At 39.6% G+C, this 22,604-nt stretch overlaps 1 protein-coding gene across 5 annotated transcripts in view; it reads right to left on the minus strand.

The window, feature by feature from the left end:
* The window catches only part of SH3GL3 (SH3 domain containing GRB2 like 3, endophilin A3), a 302,580-nt gene that overhangs the window by 93,049 nt on the left and 186,927 nt on the right, over nt 1-22,604 (minus strand). Inside the window, exon 1 of one of the 5 annotated variants that reach the window (XM_064366157.1) lies at nt 3,133-3,151. The exons of the other annotated variants lie outside the window; for them this stretch is intronic. The gene's annotated coding sequence lies outside the window, so the exon portion shown is untranslated. Of the gene's footprint in view, nt 1-3,132; nt 3,152-22,604 lie in introns of those variants that run through there. 5 annotated transcript variants of the gene reach the window in all.

Raw genomic sequence — 22,604 nt, forward strand, 5'->3', positions numbered from 1 at the left:
GATTTAAACTGCACTTTAGACCAAATGAACCTAATAGACATTTACAGAACATTTCATCCAATAGCTACATCCAAATTGGAAAGAGAAAGTCAAACTGTTCCTGTTTACAGATGACAAGACCTTATATTTAGAAAAACCTAAAGACTACACCAAAAACACTCTTATATCTGATAAATTTAGTACAGTTTCAGGCTACAAAAGCAAACTGCAAAAATCAGTAGCATTTCTTTACACCTATAATAAACTAGCTGAAAAAGAAATCAAGAAGGCAATCCCATTTACAATAGTTACCAAAGAAATACCTAGGAATAAATTTAACCAAGGAGGTGAAAGATCTCTACAAGGAAAATTACAAAACACTGATGAAAGAAATTGAAGAGGACACAAATAAACGGAAAGACATCCTATGATCATGAGTTAGAAGAATTAATACTGTTTGGGTTTTTTTTCTTTAAGTTCAGGGGTACATGTGCAGGTTTGTTCTAAGATAAACTCCTGTCATCAGGGGGTTTTTTGTACAGATTATTTCATCATCCAGGTATCAAACCTAGTACCCATTAGTTATTTTTCCTGATCCTCTCCTTCCTCCAACCCTCCACCCTCCGGAATGTCCAATGTCTGTTGTTCCCCTGTAAGAGTCCATGTGTTCTCATCATTTAGCTCCCACTCATAAGTGGGAACATACAGTATTTGGTTTTCTGTTCCTGTGTTACTTTGTTAACAACAATGGCCTCCAGCTCCATTCATATTCCTGCAAATGACATGGTCTTGTTCCTTTTTATGGCTGCATAATATTCCATGGTGTGTATGTACCACATTTTCTTTATTCAATCTAGCACTAATGGGCACTTAGGTAGATTCCATGTCTTTGCTATTGCAAATAGTGCTGCAGTGAACATACATGTGCATTTGTCTTTATGACAGAACCATTTATATTCCTCTGGGTATACACCAGTAATGGGATTGCTGGGTCGAATGGCAGTTCTGTTTTTAGCTGAGGAATCACCACACTGCTTTCCACAATGATTGAACTAATTCCACCAACAGTATATAAATGTTCCTTTTTCTCTACAACCTCACCAGCATCTGTGATTTTTTGACTTTTTAATAGCCAGGAAGAATTAATACTGCTAAAATCAACATACTACCTAAAGCAATCTACATATTCAGTGCAATCACTATTAAAATACCAATGATTTTTTTATAGAAATAGAAAAATCAGTCAAAAAATTCATATGGAACCAAAAAAGGGCCTAAATAGCCAACGCAATCCTGAGCAAAAAGAACAAAGCTAGAAGCATCACATTACCTGACATCAAAATACACTACAAAACTACAGTAACCCAAACATCATGGTATTGGCATATAAACAGGCACATAGATCAACGGAACAGAATAAAGAACCCAGAAATAAATCCACATATTTACAGCCAACTGATTTTTGACAGAGATGCCCAGAACATACATTGGGGAAAGATACCCTCTTCAATAAATAATACTGGTAAAACTGGATATCCATATGCAGAAGAGTGAAATTGGACCCCTATCTCTCACCATATCCCAAAATCAACTCAAAATAGCATTAAGACTTAAACATAAGACCCAAAACTATGAACTACCAAAAGAAAATTTACGGGAAACACTCTAGGACACTGTTCTAGGCAGAGATTTTATGGCTAAGACATCCGAAGCATGGGTAAGAAAAACAGAAGTAAACAAATGGAACTATATTGAAGTAAAAGGCTTTTGCACATCAAAGTAAATAACAGAGTGAAAAGGCAACCTTTGAATGGGAGAACATAATCATAATAAACTATTCATCTGACAAGAAACTCATATCCAGAATCTACAAGAAACTCAACAGCAAAACACACACACACACACACACACACACGCACAAAGAATCTCATTTAAAAGGACATACTGAATAGACATTTCTCAAAAGAAGATCTACAAGTGGCTAAAAGATATATGAAAAAATGCAGAACATCACTAATCATCAGGGAAATGCAAATCAAAAACACAACAGATATCTTATGAAATTAGAATGGCTATTATCAAAAAGACAAAAAATAACAGATGCTAAGTAGGATGCGAAAAAAAGACAACTCTCATACACTGCTGGTGGGAATGTAAATTAGCACAGCCATTATGGAAAACAGTATGGATATTTCTCGAAAAAACTAAAAACAGAACTACTATACAATCCAACAGTCTCACTACATGGTATTTATTCAAAGGAAAGGAAATCAGTATATCAAACAGATACATACACCCCCATGTTTACTGCAACACCATTCACAATGGCAAAGATACAGAATCATGTGTTCATTAACAAATAAATGGATAAAGAAAATATGGAATATATACACAACGGAATACTATTCAACCATAAAAAAAGAATAAAATCCTGTTATTTACAGCAACATGGATGGAAGTAGAGGTCATTATGTTAAGTAAAATAAGTCAGGCACAAAGAAAAATATCATGTATTCTCACTTATATTTGGGAGCTAAAAGAACTAATCTCATGGAGGCAGAGTAGAATGATAGTTACTAGATGCTGGGAAGGGTGTGTTGAGGGGTGAGGGGATGAAGAAACGTTAGCTAATGAGTACAAACATACAGTTAGATAGAGTAAGTTTTAATGTTCAGTAACAGAGTAGAGCAACTATAGTTAACAGCAACGTATTCTATGTTTCAAAATAGCTAGAAGAGAATGACCTGAAATGTTCCCAACACATGGAAATGATAAATACACAGGGTGATAGATATCCTAAATACTCTGACTTGACCATTACACTATGCATGTAGCAAAATATTACATGTACCCCATAAATATGTACAAATGTTATGGATCAATAAATATAATTTTAAGCAGTTGAACAGAAATTTACATGTGAAAGGCATGGATCCATTTGATTTCAAAAATGAGAAGATACATCCTTCATGACAAAACAACTAAGAATAGAGAATTTGGGTTAAAAGAAGAAAACAGCCAATAGGTCAGCAACTTGTATGTGCTGAAACTTTTAGGAGGAAAGGCTGATTCAACCAACACCTTGCAAATAAAAACCTTCAGGGCTGCAAGGCTCCACAGAGCTCCCTGTGTACAGTATCCACTGTCACCTACCTTCTCTCACACCAGCCATATTCATTTCCCAATACTGCAAGAAAAGACAGGAGATACAGATGGAGAAGAAATCATCTGTATAATATGACCAGTTTCTACTAACTTTCTTCACTTCCTCTGGGTTTTTGCTGTCTGGTTTATTTTTTTAAGATTGCTGAACACCAAATATGATCTTCCCCATTCACTCTGTTGGAAGGTTTCAGTGTTTGCAGGGGAAGTTGTTGCTTTTGCCAACAACACAATGTTTTCAGGGAGGAGAATCCTTGCTGATTTCACATTCATTTGTTTTTGGAGACCAGGCCACTGGGAAATGAGAGGAAGAAAAGAAAGAAAGAGAAAGAAGGAGGGAGGCAGGGAAGGAGGAGGACAGAGAGAGAGAAAGAGGGCAACAGTTTAGGCTATGTTTGATGGATAAATTAAGGTTGGATCTCCATCAAGAGATAAGGGCCAGACATTTCTATGATTTCATAAAAGCTCCCCAACCTCAGCCTCAGGAAGCCAAAAACTGCTAATGTGAACTAATTCCTAACTAAAAAGTTAAGGTTAGAAAGCCTCACTGCCATCTGGGAAGGCTTGGGGATTTCCCCACCTCTGCCTGGGGGTCTCATATAAGAAAAGTCAGTCTTGGATGGGTTCCTGGGAGATGGAATTCAGCACCTTCTTGATTTCTACTCCACGCTCACCTCCTGGGCAACCCACCCTGTACCACTTCCTAGGCAAACTCTCCCACAGAACTCTCTCCTTCCAAACCCTTCGGAGGGGCAGGTGTCTCTACAGTGCTCATTTGTTTCCACAGGGTCATCTTAGCTCAAGGTTAAAGGGCTAAAGTCAAATGAGAAGACATTTGTATTGCAGCAAATAAATAGTAACAATGGAGTATACTGTTGGTCTATTTTGAGACGCTGATAAGAAAAAAGAAAAGGTAGGAATAAATGTTATTCTTTTCCTTCTTGTGAAAACTTTGATGACCTTGCTCAACATTTTACATCTGTACTTCCTTTACAAGATGTGTCCTTGAAACATCACATGTAAATCTATTTTTTATAATTCAAAACATTTTAAATTTACTTTAGACACTTGCTTATTTAAAGGCATCATCAAAGACTCCTTTGGTAAAACGAAAGGGTGTTAAGGATCTATTTGTCATATACATTCAGATTTGGGTATATCAGCTTTTCTTAAAATGCTGAACATGTCTGTAATTTAGGATGAAAGGTAATTATTTAAGTGTTTTTAAAAACAGTTTTTCAGCTGTACTTGCTCTAGCCTACAGACTTTTTCCTACAGTCACAGTTTTAATAGGATATTTGGATCAGAAAAAGACCTTTCTGTGGTCTCAGAGCATGTTTTAAAGCCTGCATATATGTTGCCTCTTTGTCAAACTGAAATTAAAATTACTTAAGAAATTTAGTAATTTGCTTTTCGAAAAGCAGCTATAATGACAAAGGAAAAGAAATTCTGATCAGGGGTTTAAACTCAATTCTAGAGTTAAATTAAGGTAGCAACAGTATTGTGACAATGAGCATGGGAAATGCCCAAGAAAGAGTCAACAGACTTGCCAAAATGAGGTCAGCAAAGCCTGCCTCTTCCTTTACCAGCCCTGCAGAGAAGGGAGGTGAAGAGGTGCATATTGCCCACAACAACATTTATGAAAGACAGAGTTTCAGGGAGACTAGAAACAAACAATATTTTGGTATCTGGGCTTTAAACTCGCATTATGGTTGTTCATTCCGCTACAGTGCAAATAATACCCAAAACGGAAGTTTCAAGCAAATAATCTGCTTGAATGAAGAGCTCTCCATTAGGATGATCTTGCCCTGGCTGGCTCTAACTTTGAAAATGGTATCCTCCAAAGTTTTCAACCTTTCCCTTGTCTCTTCTCACTCTCCCACATTCTCTCCTCGGAAACTGCATACATTCTCAAAGGATGTGCTTAACATGAAGCACCCAAATTGTTATCTTTAGCCCCAAATCTCACCCCAGAGTTCCAGATGCACATCTCCAGCTGCTTCCCGGATGTCCCAACTCTGAATCCATTATTTCCCTCTCTTTTTCAGTGCCTGTTCCTCTCTGTATCCTCTCCCCAACACAGCAACAACTACTCAGGTGATAGGAAATGTGGCTAGAATGAAACCTCAGATATTATGACCTGTAGCCCTGACCTCGAAAATGCATATAAATCCAAAATTAATTCAACCTGACTTTGGAAATTAATCAGACATACAACATAGGCATACACTGCCCCAGAATCTCCTTTACTTGCCGTTAATTCCAAACTGACCCACGGGCCACAGTTCCTAGGAGCAGCAACGAAATGAGCATTCCAATTTTCACCTTGCTGTAGGAGGATCTGATCTCAACGGTTTGCTGCTTAGACTTTGTGCTAGTTATTTACCTATTGTCTCTCAGCCCCAACCCTACTCTTCTGCCACTACTCAGTAATTCTACTCTGCAATCTACATTTCTCAGGCTTCCTTGCTGCTGCCTCTGGTTATGCTGCGACAGTAGAAAGAAGAAGCTGGGAAGAAAGGACTCAGTTCCTGCTTTTAGCCTTGACGGTCCTCCTGCTAGCAGTGGAAACTGTACTAGCTAAAAGATTTTTGGCACTTCTAGCAGGAGCGCTAGCTCTCCCCTCCCTCTCATCAGCACCACCCTAGGTAGCTCCTCCTCTGAGCACCTAGGTTTTGTATCCCCACCTCTTCCCTTTCCTCACCCAGCACCTAGAGGTAGTTGTTGCTAATCTCTGGATGGCTTCAGCATCCACTTTTTATTTTTTCATCCTTCCAGACCCTGTATAGCCACATCCCTGTATGAAATCCCTTCCATGTGAAATACTCAGCATAGTTCTTGTATTACTGGACCTTGGTTAATGAAAGAAAATCTCCTTTGCTCTATGATTTGTTTCCTTTTGTTAAAAAGTTGAGGTTTTGGGCCGAGTGTGGTGGCTCACACCTGTAATCCCAGCACTTTGGGAGGCCAAGGTTGGCGGACCACGAGGTCAGGAGTTCAAGACCAGCCTGAACAACATGTGAAACCCCTTCTCTACTAAACATAGAAAAATCAGCTGGGCGCGGTGGCAGGCGCCTATAATCCCAGCTACTCGGGAGGCTGAGGTAGGAGAATTGCTTGAACCCTGGAGGCGGAAGTTGCAGTGAGCCAAGATTGCACCACTGCACTCCAGCCTGGGTGACAGAGCAAGACTCCACCTTGGGGTGGGAGGGGGGTGGCGGAAAAGGAAATACACCTCAGAAAGAGGCCAGCTGGACATACAGGAATTCTGGGTGCATGATCCACTTCAGATTCTAAATTCAACTTTATACTGAGTATTTAACAAGGTAAGAGAAATACAGACCTCTTTATTTTGGGCTTAATTTTTTATTGCATATGTTTAAGATATCACAACATGTTGTTTTAATATATATATAGTGAAGTAATTACTACACTTAAGCCAATTAATATATCTGTCATCTCACATAGTTATCTGTGTGTGGGGAGGTGAGAGGTAAGAGTATCCAAAATCTACCATCTTAGCAAATTTGCAGTATTCAATACAGTATAGGCCTATTTTAAATGTTTGTTTTTCCTCTCTATGGACACAATACATTTTAAGGTTCAACAAAGAAAACTCTTACTCCTAACACCTGTCCTTCCTTCAGCCCCTTCCTCAACAACCCCACAGCCCATGGAGCCCTGTCAATTCCATCTCTGAAGCATGTGGCTCAGTCCATACCCACTCCTCACCTCCAATGCAGCAACCTCAATCTAATTCACCAGCACCTGTCCCTTGCAAGACAGCTTTCTCCTACTTTTCCAAGTCATGATGCTGGGATAATGGAGTATCAGCACAGAAAATGATGAAACTTACCTCTCCACACACAAATTACTAACAGGTGAATTATACCTTAGGGGAGATAGCTTTCCCTAAATCTCTCATGTTTTTGCAAGTCTTGAAGGCAGAAGCTCTACTTTTTTTGTTCTTTGCTGTCTCTTCAAGGATATTGGTATGGCAAACAGTCTTAGAAGATATAGTGTCTCTCCCCAAGGAAAATGACAGACTTGTTTACTGTCCAGTATGTAAAGACAATTTCTCCCTCTGGGCAAAGCCTGGGCAACCTTACAGCCCATTATAAAAGATTCAGGTACCCTAGGCTCGGGGTTCCTCATTTCTACCACAGTTCACTCCAGATGTACAAGTCACCTGACCCTCTACACATTTGCTCTATGGGAATTTGGGCTCTGGGAACTGGCACAAGAAAATGCTGATACTCTGGCACTGCTGTCACTGTGAGTAATAGTCATTTGTCTCTGACCTTGGAGTCTCGTGTCTTTTGCCAACATTAGTGACACTGAGGCAGGCTAACTTGTTAGCTTGCAAGTAAGGCAAAATTTCAGACACTCCACTGTTCTTGACTTACAATACTAAATGTGAAAAACAAAATTATAAAGCTTTAGAAGATGAAAATAAAGAGTAGCTTCATAATCTGGAATTGAAAAAGATATCTAAAACAGATATGTATAAACACTATATATGGAAAAGAAGGATAAATTTGACTACACTAAAATTAAGAACTTCCACTGACCAACAGATACCACTAAGAGAGTAGAAGAGGAAGTCCTAGCCAGAGCAATTAGGCAAGAGAAAGAAATAAAAGGAATCCAAATAGGAAAAGAAGTGAAAGTATTTCTCTTTGCTGATGATATGATTCTATACCTAGAAAACCCTGAAGACTCCACCAAAAGGCTCCTAGAACAAATAAACAACTTCAGTAAAGTTGCAGAATACAAAATCGATGCACAAAAATCAGTAGCATTTCTATACTCCAAAAACATTCAAGGTGAGAGCCAAATCAAGAATGTAATCCTATTTACAACAGCCACACAAAAAATTATCTAAGAATGCATCTAACCAGGGAGGTGAAACATGTCTACAAAGAGAACTACAAAACACTGCTGGAAGAAATCATAGATGATACAAACAAATGGAAAAACATTTCATGCTCATGGATTGGAAGAATCAATATCATTCAAATGTCAAACTGCCCAAAACAATCTAAAGATTAAACACTATCCCTATCAAACTAGCAAATCATTTTTCACAGATCCAGAGAAAACTATTCCAAAATTCATACAGAACCCAAAAAGTGTCCAAATAGCCAAAGCAATCACAAGCAAAAAGAACAAAGCTCAAGGCATCATATTACCCTACTTCAAACTGTACTATAAGGATACAGTAACCAAAACATCATGGTGCTGGTACAAAAACAGATATGTAGACAATAGAACAGAATGGACAACTGAGAAATAAAGCTGCACACCTATAGCCATTTAAAATCTTTAACAAAGTTCACAAAAATAAGCAATGGAGAAAGTACTCTCTATTCAATAAATGGTACTGGGATAGCTGGCTAACCACATGCAGAAGAATGAAATCAGACCACTACCTTTCACCATACACAAAAATTAACTCAAGATAGATTAAGGATTTAAATACAAAACCTCAAACTATAAGAATTCTAGAAGAAAACCCAGCAAACACCATTCTGGACATTAGCATTAGGAAAGAATTTATGATTAAGTCCTCAAAAGCAATTGCAATGAAAACAAAAACTTGACCAGTGGGACCTAATTAAAGAGCTTCTGCACAGCAAAAGAAATTATCAACAGAGTAAACAGACATTCCACAGAATGGGAGAAAATATTTGCCAACTATGCATCCATCAAAGGTCTAATATCCAGAATCTATAAGGAACTTAAACAATTGAACGAGCAAAAAACAAACAACTTCATTGAAAAATGAGCAAAATACATGAATAGACACTTTTCAAAAGAAGACATACAAGCAACCAACAAACATGCAAAAATGCTCCATATTTCTTATCATCAGAGAAATGCAAATCAAAACCACAATGAGATACCATCTCACACCAGTCGGAAAGGCTATTATTAAAAAGTCAAAAAACAACAATAATGGTGAGGCTGTGGAGAAAAGAGAACACTTATATACTGTTAGTGAGAATGCAAATTAGTTTGGCTACTGTGGAAAGCAGTTTGAAGATATCTCAAAGAACTTAAAATAAAACTACCTTTCAACCCAGCAATCCCATTACTGGGCATATATCCAAAGGAAAATAAATCATTTCTACCAAAAGGACACATGCGCACGTATGTTCATCGCAGCACTATTCACAATAGCAAAGATAGATTCACATCGACAACGGACTGGATAAAGAAAATGTGGTATTACACACCATGGAATACTATGTGGCCATAAAAAGAATGAAATAATGTAATTTGCAGCAACACAAATGCAGCTAGAGGCCATTATCCTAAGCAAGTTAACACAGGAACAGAAAACCAAATACTGCATGTTCTCACTTGTAGGTGGGAGATAAACACTGGGTACTCATGGACACAAAGATGGCAACAACTGGGGACTACCAGAAAGGGGAGGGAGAATTGGGGGTGAGGGTTGAAAAACTAACTTTTGAGTAACATACTCAGTACCTGGGTGACAGGATTAACTGTACCCCAAACCTCAGTATCATGAAATATACACATATTTAAAAACCTGCACATGTACCCCCTGAATCTAAAATAAAGGTTAAAATTATTTTTAAAAGGAGAGAGAGAGAGAGAGAGAGATCTGCAAAATAAATAATTTTGACATACAACTGACAAGGGCTTATATCCAGAATGAATATATATCCTATAAATCAATAAGAAGACAGAAAACTAAAGAGAAAAATGAACAAAATAATTGGGCAGACCCCTCACAACAGGGGAAATCTAAATGACCAATAAATACATGAAAAGATTCTCAACCTCATTCAAAATCAGGGAAATACAAATTAAAATGAAACTGATGGCCAGGTGTGGTGGCTCACACTTGTAACCCCAGCACTTTGGGAGGGGGAGACAGGTGGATCACCTGAAGTCAGCAGTTCAAGACCAGCCTGGCCAACATGGTGAAACCCTGTCTCTACTAAAAATACAAAAATTAGCCAGGCATAGTGGCAGGCACCTGTAATCCCAGCTACTCGGGAGGCTGAGACAGCAGAATTGCTTGAACCTGGGAGACAGAGGTTGCAGTGAGCTGAGATCATGCCACTGTACTCCAGCCTGGGTGACAGAACCAGACCCTGTCTCAAAAAAAAAGAAAAGGAAGTCACATGGAAAACAAGGTGTCATCATGTAGCAATAAACACCAGATGACTCATCAATTCTATTTTTAGATATAAGTTCTCAAGGAGACAAGGATGAGTATGTTCATAGCAGCATTACTTGTAATAGCCAAAAGCTGAAAAGACCCCAGAATTCTACCCACAGAAGAATAGCTCAGTCAAGTATGGTATAGTTATACGATGGTATTCTATACCACCATAAAAATGAATTACAGTTATACAGAACAACACAGGTGAATCTTTTTTTTTTTTTTTTTTTTTGAGACGGAGTTTCGCTCTTGTTACCCAGGCTGGAGTGCAATGGCGCGATCTCGGCTCACCGCAACCTCCGCCTCCTGGGTTCAGGCAATTCTCCGGCCTCAGCCTCCTGAGTAGCTGGAATTACAGGCACACGCCACCATGCCCGGCTAATTTTTTGTATCTTTAGTAGAGACGGGGTTTCACCATGTTGACCAGGATGGTCTCAATCTCTTGACCTTGTGATCCACCCGCCTCAGCCTCCCAAAGCGCTGGGATTACAGGCGTGAGCCACCGCGCCCGGCCCCAGGTGAATCTTTAAAAACAAAATGTTGAGCGAAGAGTCAAACACAAAAGATACAACATGGCCCTGTTTTAAGATGTTCAAAAATAGGCAAAATACAATTTACAGTATTAGGAATGCCTCCTGCTACAGTTTGGATATTTGTCCCCACCCAAATCTCACATTAAATAGTAATCCCCAATGCTTCAAGTGGGGCCTGGTGGGAGGTAGTTGGATGATGGAGCAGACCCCTCATGGCTTGGTGCTATCTTGGTCATAGTAAGTTTTCGAGAGATCTGGTCATTTAAAAGTGTATGGCACCTTCCCCCCACCCTTGTTCTGCTTCTCCATGTGACGTGCCTGCTGCCCCTTCACCTTCTGCTGTGATTGTAATCTTCCTAATGCCTCCCTACCATGCTTCCTGTACAGCCTGCAGAATTGTGAGCCAATTAAATCTCTTTTCTTATAAATTACCCAGTCTCAGGTATTTCTTTATAGCAATGCAAAAATGGCCTAATACACCTTCTTAGGTTGTAAAACTACAGATAAAGGCAGTAAGTGATTGCCACAAAAGATACTATAGCTGTTTTTTGCTGGGGAAAGAGGATGTAACTATAAAAGGCTACAATGGGAACTTCTGGGATGCTAGCAATGTCCTAGTTCTTGCCCTTGATGGGTAACATCAGTGTTCACTTTATAATAATCCAACAGTCTGTACGCTTATGTTTTATGCCCTTAAAACTATCACAGAAAAAAAGAGACTCAAGAAATGCATGCTCATCACAAAATTGAGCCTTGCCAGTAATCCAGAAGCCCTGCCATGTATCCCTTTCTAACACAACTTCCTCCCTCCTCTGGTAGCCTATTCCTACACTGACTTTAATCCCCGAAGTATACATCACTAAACACTATGATTTATCTTGGTCTGTTTTTTATTTTTCCAGAGATGAAACCAATTGAATATTTGCATTAGAGTCTGAAAACTGTTCTTGGTAAATCAATTAATTACTATGATGTTTATGTTTCTTTCAACATAATGATAATTTTATAGTGAATTAAACATAGTTCAGCAGAAACAAAGAATGTGCCATAACTTCCCAAGTGTGTGTGAAAACACACTGAGAACACCAATTTAGAGTCAGCAAAACATTATCCATGACATTAACTCTGTGATGTTAATTTGAATTTTATCAGGTTTGTAATTTTATTTGCATTTAATTTGAAATGTTTGGAGTTTATAGTTGTCTTAAAGCTATAAGCATAAGTTAACACTTAGTTTTATGTTTATACATATTTAAGTATCAATATAATAAAACTAAATTTAAGTCAATACACCAAAAAAGTCCCTTATGGAAAGGGGTCCTTAATTCACACAGGTTTGAGAAACCTGCCTAGGCATCAGCTCCCATTCCCTTCCCCTCCCCCTCCCACCTGTGTAGGCTCCCTTTACGCCAGGACAAAATAGTATCTTGCTACCTAAATACAGGCACTGTCAAGCAAAGTACTTCCCCAAGCATCCGTCACATCTCTGTGAAGTGATGTCAAGCACCCGACCTGCTAGTTCTGGAATTCGTTCAGATTCCATTTGTCATACATGTGATCAAAGCTGGAGAACAAAATAAGGCACAGGCAATTAAGCAAAGTGTGAAAGCCTCCAATTTGAGCCAGAGGACAATTCTTTGAAATGCTAATGACAAGGATGCAGAGCTCATGCCTTGGCCTCACTCTCATTTACAAACTCAGGCATAGAATCCACTCACCCAGTAGATTTCTTTCTTCTGGCTGCTATAAGAAATTATCAAAAACTCAGTGGCAAAACAATCAGACTTATTTTCTTACAGCTCTAGAGGTGAGAAGTCTTAAACCAGTCTTCCAGGGCAAAAACCAAGGTGCTGGCAGAGCTGGTTCCTTCTGGAGGCTGACACTTGAGAGGATCTGTGTCCTCCCTTTTCTAGCTTCTAGAGGTCATGTGCATTCCTTGGACCCTGACGTCTCCTTCACATCACTCCAATCTCTTGCTGCCATCCTCACACTGTCTTCTAATATCACTCACAGGTCCTACGGATTAGGACATGGACATCTTGGGAGATGAGGGGTGAGGGGAATTTCCCAGCCTGACACATCCAACAAGCAGAAGTCTGACCTCTAACAGCTGCAAATAAAAGGAACCCACTTCTTTGCTTAAATGTCAAGGTATCAAAAGGTACTCACAAACACCTGCCTCAAATGCAGTTTCCATAGGAATGGATCCTAAACTGCAAAGCACCACCATTTACACCTATAGATAGAGAAATGCAACCTTTTTTGAATCATCTCATCATTTTAAACTGAGTAAGAATTCAAATAATTTGCTTTTGCTTTTGAAAAAACTTTTTAATTTTGAAATAATGTTTGGTTTACAGAGAAGTTGAAAGCATATAACAAAGAATTCCCCAATGCTACAAAGCATGCTCCGATAGACTTCACCAGATTCCCTCAATTTTATCTCATTTATCAATTTTCTGTCTTTCTTTTCTCCCTCCAACCCTCCCTTTCCACTCTTTCTCTCTTTCCATTAAATCATTTTGAGAACAAATTGCAGATATGATGCCTCCTTTACTCCTAAACATTTCATTGTGTATTTTCAGTGCAACTTAGCTTCTAAGCAGGTCTGGAAAACAGAGGGCTGAATTGCTGGTGAGAAAAGGTTTTCAAGGGAGATATTCTACCTTAGGTCTGGAAATCCAAAGGATTTGTTCTATAAAGTGAGGAGTTCTTGTTCTGGAAAGTAAGGAGTGTCACATCTCATTATATTGCAAAAATTATTTTTCACATAATATTATCCCAAACTCTAGGCAGAGATTTTTGTCCTTGAGCCTCTGATGAGCAGGTACTTACAATACGCGATCTCTACCCACCTGCTACAGGAAAGCTCAGTGAAGCTGGCTACTGAACAGTGCAGATGGAAGGAACAAAGCATGAAAAATAATCCTCATGGACTGGTTGTTTCTCCTTGTCTTTTCTATGTCCCAACTTAAGTGAATCGAAACTCCTTCTAGGATAAGAGCTATGTCATAGCTAGCCGTGTTCTGCAATTTGTGTGCATCCCAAAATCATTCATTTATGATGATTAGTCATTTACGATGATAATCTATTTACTATCCTTATTCATTTATGATTTTCTGCTCATTAAATCTCTTTTCTTACAAATTACCCAGTCTCAGGTATTTCTTTATAGAAAAGCAAAGCAACTTTATTCTTTTTTTTTTTTTTTTTTTGAGACGGAGTCTCGCTCTTGTTACCCAGGCTGGAGTGCAATGGCACGATCTCGGCTCACCGCAACCTCCGCCTCCTGGGTTCAGGCAATTCTCCTGCCTCAGCCTCCTGAGTAGCTGGGATTACAGGCACGCGCCACCGTGCCCAGCTAATTTTTTTGTATTAATAGAGACGGGGTTTCACAATGTTGACCAGGATGGTCTTGATCTCTCGACCTCGTGATCCACCCGCCTCGGCCTCCCAAAGTGCTGGGATTACAGGCTTGAGCCACCGCGCCCGGCCGCCCTAACTTTATTCTTAACAATCTCAAATTAAGTACCCCAGTCAAAACATTTAACTTCTCCAATATGCTAGGCTTTTACCCAACCACAATTCACTGTTTAAACTCCCATTCAAGTCTAATCACAAGCCAATATATTTCCAAAAGATTATTTTCAAATGGCTCTAAAGTTTAGAAGAAAAAAAAAGATATAAACTTTTTAAAATGTGGGAAGCAGGAACAATATCGCTGGCAGCTTATTCATCTAGTTAATGAGTACTGTAAGGGGTCCATGAAGAATAGCACCTCACCTGGAGGAACTGGTAGGGAAGAGGGAGGGAGGGGAGGGAGGTGGCAGGTAAGAAAACAGATCGCTGACTACATTGAGAGTGGTGGAGGAGCTGGAGTAGGGAGGCCAGGGAGACAGGGATGGGGAGAAAGGGAGAAGGAGGAAGGTGAAGGTCAGGGAGCAATGATGCTGCCCTACCACCACTCTGTCTGGTGCCTTTTGTTTGGCTCCTTTACACAGGCAGGAAGAGAGAGGACCTTTCCAATTCTACTCTGCAGGAAAGCCCAATCTGAGCAGCTACCATCAGAACAAGGAGTAGCTTTTCTGACACCAGGAGCAAGGAAAGCAGAGCGCTTCCAGGCTGTGACTGCCGCACAAAAGCAAATTCTTTGGGAACACAGGCACTTAGGAGACCTCTCACCCGAGGAGTAGTTTCGTAATGAAAACTGCCCAGACCCTGCAGCAGCCAAGAATTAGACTGATATTTAATAATTGTGGAGTTGTTAAGGCAAATGAAAAGAGTATTAAGCACATTTTTATCTTAATTGACTTAAACATCTTTATCTTACACTATCAAGGAGCTAATGGCAATGCATCTGGGTTACAGAAAAGAGATTTCACCCTCAGTCCCACCAAGACCTTGGCAGTAATAATTCCTACTGAGAGCCAGCTCGGCCGCAGAGACCCGGACCCAGGCAGCGCTGAAGGAAATGAAAAGCAGACACACCCAGATAGAAGAAGAAAGTGGGTCTATTCAGGGTTCCAGCAGCCTTCCAAACTGAGAGCCTCAGGAGCTGACAACATTCCAGGTTGAAGGCCCCAAGTAGACTCTGACTCATGCATTTATTCTCTCTGAACAGGTGATCACTGTTAACAAACAGGTGTTCGGTATTTTCTCAGAAAATACACAAAACACGCCAAGTAGGCAGCTGGTGCCACTTACCACTGATCACAAACAACCTAAAAAGTATTCTCCACAAGGGAGCCATGGGGGCAGGGTCAGATAGCTTATAGAATTGTTTTAACTGGTGTGTGATATTTATACATTGTCCTGCCACTTTGGAATGCCCCAAGTAGTTTTCTACTTGGGGTGGGGACACGGGGGAGCGCGCTGGTTTTCCTTGCCATCGTTCTTTCTAGCAAATAATATATTCTATCATACACTCAGCATTCACCAATATTCATAAACTTAACATTTCTCAATGAGTTCCAGAAAAATTAAAAAATCACCCATTAATGGATAGAAGCAGGGATGGGATCAAGTCCCCTTAAATAGTGGGTGGCATTTATCCCCCTTGAGAAGACCTGTCAAGGCTCCCCTTACCTTCTGAGGTGACCTAGGTCTAAAGACCCTTGTCCATGTGAAACTCCCACTGCAGTGAGTTTATAGTGCTGACATGGTGCAAAAACTCATGGGGAGTGACTGTCCACCCAAGGCCTGGCTCCTTTTAGGCTCAGTATTGTTCCAAGTGTCAAATTCCCCTCTTACCGTGGATCCTGAAAGCTTGTGTAACACAAAGGCCTGATGTCACACCAGTCCTGTCCAGAGTGGGGATGGTAGGAGAAAATGCCCAGGAAGCATGGCAAAGGTCAAGGGTGTGGCTTCCTGGGTTCCAAGGGGTGTTGGGTGAGGAACCAGCACCCTGGGAGAGAGAACACTGGAAACATTGGGATCCTGGAGACAAAGCAGCTGATAGAGATGCTCTGGAACCCAAAAGAAATAGTATGTCTAGACTTTTAGATTTTATAAGCAGTAAATACCCATAGTAGTAATAATAGTGATTATTATTATTACTATATACAAAGTGTTTCCAACTTTTTTCATTTTTCCAGGAAAGAACACAACCTTAAAAAAAAAAAAAAACCTATTGCTGCTGTTTTCATTTTAAAGAGGAACTTTTAATACTAAAAGAATAGGAAGAACATAATATCTGATATTGCATAAATTCAGATTTGAAGGAAATTTACTTTATTTGCTTATTTTTTCTTATTTTCTCTCATTTTGTTAAGAACCAGTGAACACTTTAAGAAAGCCAAAAGTTTACATCTGGAGCTGAAGGGTTCTGTGACTGGACACTGGGCACTCTGCCAGCCCTATTTCTGCCTGTAATTCTACAGGTCACTTGCCAGAGGTGGGACCTTCTATAAAGATAAAAGCCTAAGGCACTGTCCCGGGGTCCCAGGATCTACAGCATCCCCTTATTTAATCTGCTCTTCTGATTGGCCAGCTTTCTTTTGGGAAAGCTGGAATGCTGTACCCCTGCTTGGTGGTGGATCTGCTCTACGTAGTCCTTTGCAAACCCAGAGAAAGGATTAACTGATTGCCTTCCGTTTTTCACTTTGGCTGCCAGGAAGCTCAACAGCACATTTGAGGATCCACACAGCAACTTCATGGATGCTTTACATGTATATTTACACATAAATATACTTGCACATACCTCTACAAGCTTTGACTTTTCCATAAAATATTTATATTTTCCCGATCATGATTTATGACTCTTATTTACATTGTACTTTTAATTTTTTTGCAAGCTACTTCAAATCTTATGTGGGACAAGGGAATAAATAAGCAATTTTTAAAATTAGGACTATAAAATTTTACTAAAGCAATTCACTAATAGGCAATGGATGTGGCAAACACAATGTCTTTACATAATAACCAAACTCCAAAGCAAAAATAATTTAGGCCACTAGGTTAGACAGTAGATTCCAAACTTATATAAGCAAAGCTAATTTTTTTCCCCTGAAAGATATAATATAGTGGCCATCAGCTTAATTTAAAATTCACACAGCTTCCAAACAATAAGAGGCACTTTTCTCTTCCATGAACAAAGACGTTTTATTCATACATGAATAAAGCAAAGATTCTTTCTATTCTATCTACATGAAGCAATTCTGCATTTCTATACAAAATGAGGTATTTTGCACCAGGCAGAGCTATATTACAGAATTGCTATGCATTCTGGATGAAGTTGTCTGATGATGGCACATGCATAGAGTAACAAAAAGCACTTTGTTATCAGCAAAAAAGAAAAAAGAATCCTTAAGCCTTCCATGACACTCTCTTCTGTTTTTCCCTCAACACAAGGCATTGATGGGTGAACACATATATTAATATATTCACTTCGAATCTGGGCATGCTTCCTACAGGACGGCCAAAGTGTGTGGGCCCAAAGTGAAAGGACCAAATGAAAGAAATGAACTCTACACCAAACATATTCGTGCAGTGTTTTGGCTTAATTTTTCCAAGGGTATAATTTAAAATAGCTTTTGTGAAACTGGTTGGGGTGAGGGGAGAAATCTCTTCAAAGTGACTGTAAACTCCTTTAAGGCAGCAACTGATGATTTATACTTATTCTACAGTTAAATCCCTGAATTATTCATATTTATGAATAATTATTCATATTTATGAATAATTATTTATGGTAAAAAAATTATTCATATTTATGAATAATTAGGGAGGCATCATAAAAACAGCCTATTCTTTAAAGATCTTTGCCCTCTTCCTTTCTCCAGAAGTTTAAATCATGTTCTTAAAAGGGTAAATATGGTTCTTACATCAGGAACCAGCACTGGCCAACCTGTTAAATTTAACAGAAACCAGCATTTATCACAACTACAAAAATGGATTTGACATATGAAGTCTTAACTTGAAAACAAAGCCTGGACAACATAGTGAAACCGCCTCTCAACAAAATATATCTATTTTTTAGCCAGGCAAGATAGAGCATGCCTGCAGTCCTAGCTACTTGAGAGGTTGAGGTAGGAGGATCCCTTGAGCCCTAGAAGGTTGACACTAGAGTGAGCCATGATGGCACCACTGCACTCCAGCCTGGGTGATAGAGTGAGACTTTGTCGAAAAACAAAACAAAAACCTCAGGTCCATTCATTTATTCACATCCATCCATTCATTCATTCACACAGGCATATAAAGGGCACCTCCAAATGTGCACAGCCTCGTGCTCCAAAAGTCACAGATATAAGTAAGGCATTAAGTCCTAGTCCCGGGTAATGTGGAAGACACGTGCTGAATCCAGGAAGCATGCACACTTGGATGTGGAGGCCCCAGCCTCTCGTGTCTCCTACTGTGTGTGGGATGCCTTCACTCACCACTACAACAAACATGGCAGGGGTTACTCACTTGCCCTGGGGCACCCAAGGAAGGTGCTGCTGATTGTGATCACCAACTCTGCAAACCCTTAAGCTCTGGGATGCTGATCTGCTGTCCAGTTCCACACACTGATGAGGGGAATGCATCCCACCCAGGTGAAGGTCATTCCTAAAACGTCACTAGACCCTTGGGAAAAGGCTATAATTTTGACACAAAGTTGTCACTTGATCTAAAGGCATACCACATCTTCCAGCAACTTGAAATTATTGCTCAGATTAACAGCTTATATTACTCCTACAGTGAAGCTTACTTAGTCTTGGTTATATCCATCTGAAAGTGAAATAGTTGCAATTAACATTATTTATAAAACATCTATTTCTCCAATGGGTTATTAGGTTTCCTTCTTTTCCTACAAACTGTGCCTAAAAAGAAACCAGTAAGTCTTTTTTCTTTTTTGAGGGGAGCACTGAGACAGAGTCTCATTGTGTTGCCCAGGCTGGAGTCTCAGCTCACTGCAACCTCAGCTTTCCGGGTTCAAGCGATTCTCCTGCCACAGCCCCTGAGTAGCTGGGATTACAGGTATGAGCCACTACAACAGCTAATTTTTGTATTTTTAGTAGAGATGGGGTTTTACCATGTTGGCCAGGCTGGTCACGAACTCCTCACTTTAGGTTATCTGCCCGCCTTGGCCTCCCAAAGTGCTGGGATTACAGACATGAGCCACTGCACCCAGCCAGAGCCCTAATAAGTCTTCAATACAAAACAGGTTTTCTCATGTGTGAGATGAGTAACTAAGATCTTGCACCCAAATACAAAATTGAATAAATTGACCTTTCAATGTCTGTTCCTCTTGTGATACCAATAATCCCACTCTGAATTCCGCCTCTAACCTTCTCAAGAATATTAAAAAGGATCATGATTAGCAAAGTGAATTTTTTAAAAAAATATGTAAGTCAGGAAGAGAATAAACTGTTAGCACAGAAAGTACTTTTATGATGTATTAATGCTTTACAAATCTAAAATTAAAGTTCAGCTTATGTATGAAATATTGCATAACTTGAGTTGCTTAAGTTTCATAAAATGTAAAAACACAGTTTTTCCAGACAATAATTACAAATTTAATCCATTTACTTTTATTAATGTCATAAAGTTGTTAATTTTGCTAAAAACAGTGTTACAAACTGTTGCCCTTCAAAGAATTGCAGAGTTCTTGTTTATTTGATAAGCATACAACTTTGGAACACTAAAAAAGGTAAAAACATTTCAAAATGTAATATTTTCTGGTCTAAAGGTCATTAACAGCATAAGCCAATTCCAAAAAGTACTAAGTTTCAGGGATACACAGAGGACAAGGAAAAATATTCCAAAATCCATGAGTATAACTCTTTTCAAAGGGCCTTTCTTAGTCCCTGTCTTCTAGAAAGCAGAGCCCGAGACAAGGATTAAAGCGATGACAATGTATTGTGTGAGCTACTAGCCCAGGACGGTAAGAGTGAAGAAAGAGAGTGCAAGGCCAGGAAAGAGTGCAAGAATTGTGTGATAAAGGGTGTGACTGCACTAGTCACCTTCAAAACAAGCCAGGCCACTAGGCAAGTGTGTCCATCAGGACATGGGACTTTCTCAGAAAGAGCTGAAGAAACTGCACTTCACAGTAGTCCCTGGAAGGGAGAGAGGAAGGGAAATTGATCTGCCCAGTGCCATCCTATCCTCTCCCACTGGTTAAGGCTCACCATAGAAGCCAAAGACCGAACACTTCCGGATTTCAACCTCCAGTCCTTGGACAGCCACTCGAGAAGCCAGGTTCTAGGCCCCTGGTGTAGCATTTCATCCAAGACCAATAGTGGAGAGAGATGTGGTACTTGATAGGGCTCAGCACGTGGGGCCTGAAGGCCACGTTGGTCCTGGGTTTCATCTATGAACTCTAGCTTGCTCTGTAAACTCCAGCAAAAGTGTGATCAGGGAGGAAGCGCTCAAAAGGAGGCAGCAACAAAACACACACCTAAAAATGCCTGCAAAGCTTATTACTATCAATATATCCTTATTACTATCATTATATCCAATACAGAAGCATTGACACCCGGGACTTATTTCCTTATCTCACATTTCCAAGTAACTCGCCCAATCAAGGACAGCACCATGACACCTCAGACCAGTTGCGGTTACCCGACGAAATATTGGGAACCACAATAAAGTCAAGCTCCATGTTACTGACTGGAGATTATGGCCTGGACTCAGCCTGTGGGTGCACCTTCCAGAATGAGTCCATCTTAGCTGGCATGTGTTCAGCCCCTCATTAACATCAAGTAACTGCAACATCAGCAGTCCCTTTCAGATGATCTTCTCCAGTGTCATGTGTCCATTTTTCAGTAGACTGGTACCTTTCCCTGAAATAATGCAGCTTTTAAATATCAGGGAATTGCAAGGCTCTTGGGTTCTAGTGTCATTTTCAAAGATTTTATTCAGATCTCCTCATTCTGTGGCCAGGCCTTGCTATGTAATTGTTGTGTATTTGTTTGTTCTAAGATCCTGTGTACTGACAGGATTTTATATGCTTTTACTCAGGTTGCAGTGACACTAGTTAAAACACTAATAATCATTTACTAAGGTTTACAGTTGGCATGATTCTTGGTATTTACCATTTGGTAGTCATTTCATTGACTATTAATCACTGAGTCTCCAAGTCTGGAGCAGTTAGCACACATGTGAGGCACTCAGTAAACATTTATTTAGTGAATGACATTTGTTTCCTTGATTGGATTTGGATCTTTGTGAGAACTGGATGACTAATTGAACATATGATTGCATATATGACTATACTTTAAAATGTTAAAAGGAAATTAACAGAATTTATAAATATTAACTGAGGGATTTAATCGGTTAAATTTATAAATTAAACATTGTTCATAGATAAGTGTTTTTCATTTTAACATAAATATCAGATTTACCAATTAATTTATAAGATTCATAAGTTATTTTTTAAAGTTTAAGGTAGAATCAGGTTTTACATTTATGACTTTAATGAGTTAAGCAGCAAATAAAATACTGCTAACTGTAAATCTCCCTTTCTGGACCTTAGATATTAAAAAACCTAGGGATAAGAAAGATAGAGCCCCTGATCATGAGAGACAAGATATGTACAAAATGCTGTAAGAACATGGAGAGTGAAGCAACCAATCCCCCACCCTGAGCAGGTGGGGAAAAAGGAAGGAAACAGAGGTAAAAATTCCTAAAATTTCTAAAGCAGCAGGTGATGCTTCAACAGTATCTTAAAGGAGGAGAAAGCAAAATACCAGGAGGACAACAGAGGGAGGTGGAGGAGAAGCTTATTTCAGCAGAGGGAAGAACGTGGGCCTGGTCCAGAGGGATAACCCAACAGGGCATGATGTGGATACTGTCAAGCAGCTCCAGATGGCTAGAGCTAAGACAGCAGACACAGATGGACCATGGGAAGCAGTACAAGTTTATATTGAAGAGCCATTGAAGGATTTTCAGTAGGGGGTGACCATCCCTGTTTTAGGAAGATCTCTCTGGCCAGTGAGGAAGATGGCCTGGAGTGGGAGAGAAAATAGGTGGGAGAGGTGGCAATGTAGATATTAAGTAATATGGTCCCACCCTGAGGAGTGATGGTGGTGCAGAGAGAGAACTGACAGATCTTAGAGCACTTAGGAAGTAAAAATCTACAGAATGTAGAAAGATAAGGGTATGGAGTGAGTTCCTAACATAATGCCAAGTGAATCACTGAGGACACTCAGAAGTGTTGAATGAATGATGAATAGAATAATGACAACAATAACAAAACACAGCATTTGGTGGAGGTTACTGCATATTGAGTCCTTTGTCAAGAGCTTTGCTTTTAT

Source organism: Aotus nancymaae, unplaced genomic scaffold (assembly GCF_030222135.1).
Source record: "Aotus nancymaae isolate 86718 unplaced genomic scaffold, 86718_ANA_hifiasm-v0.15.2.pri h1tg000064l_0, whole genome shotgun sequence".
Lineage (NCBI taxonomy): Eukaryota > Metazoa > Chordata > Mammalia > Primates > Aotidae > Aotus > Aotus nancymaae.